This window comes from Danio rerio, chromosome 7 (assembly GCF_049306965.1).
Source record: "Danio rerio strain Tuebingen ecotype United States chromosome 7, GRCz12tu, whole genome shotgun sequence".
Taxonomy (NCBI): domain Eukaryota; kingdom Metazoa; phylum Chordata; class Actinopteri; order Cypriniformes; family Danionidae; genus Danio; species Danio rerio.
The window spans coordinates 268,053-273,353 of NC_133182.1; the positions used below are offsets into that span (position 1 = coordinate 268,053).

The 5,301-nt window shown below is 37.5% G+C and overlaps 1 long non-coding RNA gene across 1 annotated transcript; it reads right to left on the reverse strand.

Annotated features, from left to right (window-relative positions):
• Positions 1-2,326: 2,326 nt before the first annotated feature.
• Positions 2,327-5,015, reverse strand: LOC141375238 (uncharacterized). Its single transcript, XR_012382965.1, has 3 exons — positions 3,286-5,015; positions 2,989-3,236; positions 2,327-2,779 (listed from the first exon to the last, which is right to left on the reverse strand). It is a non-coding gene; the product is annotated as an uncharacterized lncRNA (long non-coding RNA).
• Between the last annotated feature and the right edge of the window lie 286 nt (positions 5,016-5,301).

Below are 5,301 nucleotides of genomic sequence, written 5' to 3' on the forward strand. Positions count from 1 at the left end.
TCCTCCGCTTTTCCTGCTTATGCTCTACAGAGATGCTTCAGCATACTGTAGTGTTGAGAATAGTGAACTGATAAAATGAAATACAGTGTAGTTTTACTACAGTAAAGTGTGGTGAATTGTAGAATAATATACCCTATATTGTAAAAAAACAAACTACAGCACTGGGTCATTTGTATATATTGCACTTGTGTTACTATAGCAACTAAAGTATTACCACAACTGATTAATTGAAGTACTTTACTATAGTACTGTTCAAAACACTACAGCAGACACTAGTTCACTTTATTTTAGTTGCCATGATAAAATAGCATTGACAGTTTTCCCCAAATTTCTATCCCCAATTGTTCTATTACATTTCTGCTTGCATTAGTTATATTTAAATGTTTAATTTAAAATAGTAGTTTTAGTATTTTGGTTACTGGTAATAAATAGTGTACCAATATAAATAATATCAAAAAGCACGAAGGGAAAAGGGTCAGTGTACTGAGAACAGACAGGAAAATGTGTGCGGGAGCAGTGCATATCTGAGAGTAGAACATTTGCAGTTTAGTCACAGAGGAAATCGGTGCAGGAGCAGAGATTCGCTTGCTTTTATTATGAATGCGCTCTTGACTTGTAATACTGCGCTCACAACATTTGTCAGTGAAATAACGACATGGTGGAGCTCACAGAATGTTTTGAGACTCGGGTGAACAGTTCGCGCAGCTCCGCATTTGAGTTGAATATGAAACAGTTTGAAGAGATTTTGTCTGAAACAGGTACGCCTGCACCGATATCTTTTGTGATCTGTCCATGCGTGATCATAGGGAGAACCAGATGACCAATAATTCTTGGCTAGATATTGCAACAGCAGTGGGAAAGGAGGAAAGTTTTTGTAAACGTTTGAAAAAACCTGAGAGATGAGTTTGTTAAAACAAAAATAAAGAGGTCCCCAAAAACACTTCAGTGATAATCATTCTGACCCATCAGAGTTAATAGGTGCTTTCGACTTCATGCAGCGCTGCGCAGGTCAATCGATCTGTCTTAAAGTGTTGCATGCCGGTTAGAAATGTTGTCCGGATTGACACTGCGCCGACACCACGTAACTGTGACATCAAAGTATGGCGACAGCTCTGCGAGATCACACGACAGATGCAGCCGGTGAGAGAAGGGTCATCAGACGGCTTTGTCATGCCTCATCTTTGTGTGGTTTCATATGAGAAGTGAAAGGGCTGTAGTAAACAAAACACACGCACATGCATGATAAGTCAAAAGTCATGATTAATAGACCAAGAGCATGTTCACAGTATTTCCTACAGTCTAAAAGTTTTTATTCTGGAGAAAGTATTACCGTACGTTCAGATTGAAAGCGCCAAAGTTAATGCAAGTCATTCATTTTCAATGAGAGCCAGGGGCGAGCCGCGCTGTGTGTCTTCGCCGGTGTGGGCGTCGAGGAGAGCTGAAATCAAGTCAACTTTATGGTTCAGTGGCAAGCAATCACAATGAAGAAGTCCAGCGCTTCAGAGGAGTTCATAGAACACAGACCTGTGAACTCTGGTTCCGACCACAGGTGTTCCCAGACGTTTGATTATTGCGGTCGCCGGATTTTCCTTTATTTACGATGTTTTCTCACAGGAACATGCATTAAACAAGTAACTGGCGAGTTACTGATGTGCATTAACATTTACATTTAGTCATTTAGCAGATGCTTTTATCCAAAGCATAACATAAGATATATATGTTATATATATGGAATCTCATGCGACAGTACAAAACAGTACTGCTGCTTCAGGATATTTCAGACACATGGACACACTGGATAATGAAGTGGAGCAAAGCCACAGCACACGCGACTTAATCTTCTATTGATAAATGAATTTAATAAGAAGTGCGCAACATTTTCACACTTGAAAGCATGCTGTATGCAGGAATGTAACTGATATACGCTGCAAACGCCCCTTTAAATACGAGATCAATGTAGCGAATTTTGACGCTCTCGCCGCCGGAGCTGAAGGCAGACAGCGTTGTCGCCAGAGCGACCTTGGACGATCTCAGCGCTTTCGGTGTGAACGCAGTTAGGCTGTTTATTTTAGTCTGGCTGCAGTAAAAGCAGTTATATAGGCTTAATAAGCATGTCAACATAATAAGCCCCTTAAGAATTTCTTTATGTCGAACAAACATTTGTCATGACCATCACTCAAAAGCATCTTGCTACAGCTACTTCATTTATAATTTAGCTAAATGAGATGTCTTGATAGTTTTCTTGCTGTATAAGCGGTTTGTTCAGTCATTATTTTAACAGTTGTTGATTATACAGATTTATATTTTAAATACTGTTTTCAGTAATGAGCTGTTCATCTTCTGTGATTGTGACAATCTTTTCGTAAAAACAGTGAAATTGCAATTGCATCCACTCCCACATTAAAAAATACTTTAGTAATTTATAAGTACAGGGTTTTTGAACCTTATTATAAAAATAGCCTATTTAAATTGTATAGTTGCTCTGGCATCACTACTGAAAAAACATGTTCATAAGCAGTATAATATTTACTATAAATCACCATAGTACTTTTTCAAATTGTTCATCGTCCTCGATAATAAACGCGAATGGGATCTCCGCCACTGGTGATGTTTCCAGGTGGCAAAGCAGTGAGATTTGGGAAGTGTCCCTGAAGCCCTTTTGAGCCCTCTTCTTACTGCAGCCGCTATAATCATGGACAAGATGTCAAGTCTACACGGTGTAAACATCTGCTTGAGGACTCTTAACAGTAAACTGAATGAAGCCGGTGTTACAGTTTAACTGGTGTCCGTGTTAACTGAGGACCCTTTCCAGATGTAAACCATTCACGTCTGCAGATTGGCAGATTCGTCACTTTCACAGCAACAGAACATGCCCACACCGAATAAAGATTCAAATTACTTTCTGTCAGTGTAAACATTATTGATTTAAATATTTGTGTGGCAGAACAGTATAACCAAAATTAATGTAAAGAAATAATTATAACTGACCTGTCATCAACGGGATTCAAACCCAAGTCAAAAGGTTTTGCACAAGTATCAATCGACCCCTCTGAGCTACTCAGGTCTACAGGTTGGGTTGGTTTTTGATATGTTTATCAGTCAACATGTGCCGTGCTTTGATTGTTTCCATGTACTTGCGTTCACATTAAGGCTGTGCAATTAATCAAAAATCTGATTTCGCCTTCTATTTATTATGAAAAATCAATAATCGAGATAAACAATTATTGCATCATTTACTGCCCCTTTCCAGTTGTACACAAGTTGCTCTTAAAAAGGGCGAAAGACCGCATGATTCTGTGTGCCGCGCACACACACAACAGAGGCATGCAGTCAGCATTCGGTCTCACTCGCACACTGAGACGAGGAGTGCACACACATCTACAGTCATCTTAACGTGAGCGCTTTAATGGTCAAATAGGTGTCAACGCGGTGTTTAGTGATTATTCATATTAACCCTCATTTGTGTAATAAACAAACAAGTTGAGGATCAAAAGCCACACGAAAGAGAAACCATTAAAGAGACAGTACGCGATAATCCTTCTGCCGCCTGTTTCTATCATTATTAATCAAACAACAAATGGAGAACATGCCTCTGCTCCTGACTGAAGGACTGCTGTAGCTAAAGTGTTTTCTTACAGTGAAGATGCTTAAAGCACCGTTTGTTTAATATTTTTATTCTATTGTATTTATTTCTCTTCCTTTGCAAGGTGGAAAATAACATTACATATATACAGTTGAAGTCAGAATTATTAGCCCTCCTGAATATTAGCAACCCTTCACTCCCCAATTTCTGTTAAATGGAAAGAAGATTTCTGAACATAATAGCTTTAATTACTCATTTCTAATAACTGATTTACTTTATCTTTGCTATGATGACAGCACATAATATTTGACTAGATATTTTTCTAAATATAAGCATTCAGATTAAAGTGACATTCAAAGGCTTCATTAGTGTAATTAGGCAGGTCATTGTATGACAGTAGTTTCTTCTTCAGACAATCAGAAAATATATTGCTTAAGGGGGCTAATAATATTGACTTTAAAATGGGTTTCAAAATATTTAAACCTGCTTTTATTTTAGCCAAAATAAAAATTAAAAAGCCTTTCTCCAGAAGCAAAACTATTAGAGGAAACACTGTTAAAATTCCTTGCTCTGTTAAACATCATTTGAGAAATATTAATTTTTTTAAAAATCTCAGGAGCGCTAATAATTTTGACTTTAACAGTAATCATTTTGAATAATCGTGATTATGATTTTTCCCAATATGGAGCAGCCCCAGTTCACATGTTTCTACACTCTCACGCTGATATTTTCTCAGGACAGCTCTAATATGGTTTATCGCAGTTGTTCAAACCATGATTTTTACAGTTGTAGACTCGTGGTAACCTGCGTCTACAAAGGCACTCTCGGTGTGGTACATGCCCTTTCCGTAAGGAATCTGTGATTGTAAATTAGTTTCGGGACTTGTAAAAGTGTTTGGCGTCTTGTTAGTTTTTTTCTAAAATGTAAATTTGTTTGGTCCTTGGTAAAACTGTTTTTCCTCTGTAATTGTGTCTGATGATCGGTAAAAATGTTTTCCAGAATGTAAATTTGTCTGGAGCTTTGTAAAAGTGTTTCACAATGTTGTTCTGCACTTCTGGAGCACCGTAGATGAGCGACTGCACGAGTTGCGATGACGGCACCGATATTACACGATTGGCTGAGTTCACCGCATGACAACAACCACGTGTGTTTCAGCTTTATTAATGGACAACTTCAGATTTACACATTTGCAAACAATCAACTAACTGTTCCTCCCCTCTCTATCTTAAATGCATCATGCTTATTAAACGACCGCACATATTTTACTGCAGTTTCATCTTTTGTTCAATAATGTGTTTATAAAGTCTAGATTGTTTGCACAGGCTGATCTGGAATCTGTTATACAGACTGCTGCATTCAGCTCTACAACTTAAATGATGTATTTTAGTGAATAATCTAAACATTGTCATTGATCCTGACACCCTAAAGGTTTCTTAACAAATTAAGTTAAAATATTTTATTAAATATAAAAATATGTGATTATTAAATATGTTATTTCCTGTCAGGCCGTTTATGCAGAAATGTTAGCGTCATTGCTGTACCCGCTCCTTCTGGGAAACTTCTACTGGAAGTGTAGCTCGTTTATTTTGCTCCTTGTGTTTAATCTATTTGGATTAAAGTGCTTGTTTAAAAATGCTTTCATTGTATATATATATGATAATCCTATTCGCGGATATTTTTCTCGTTTTCCCCTTATTTCTCATGCGTTTGTTATAGGG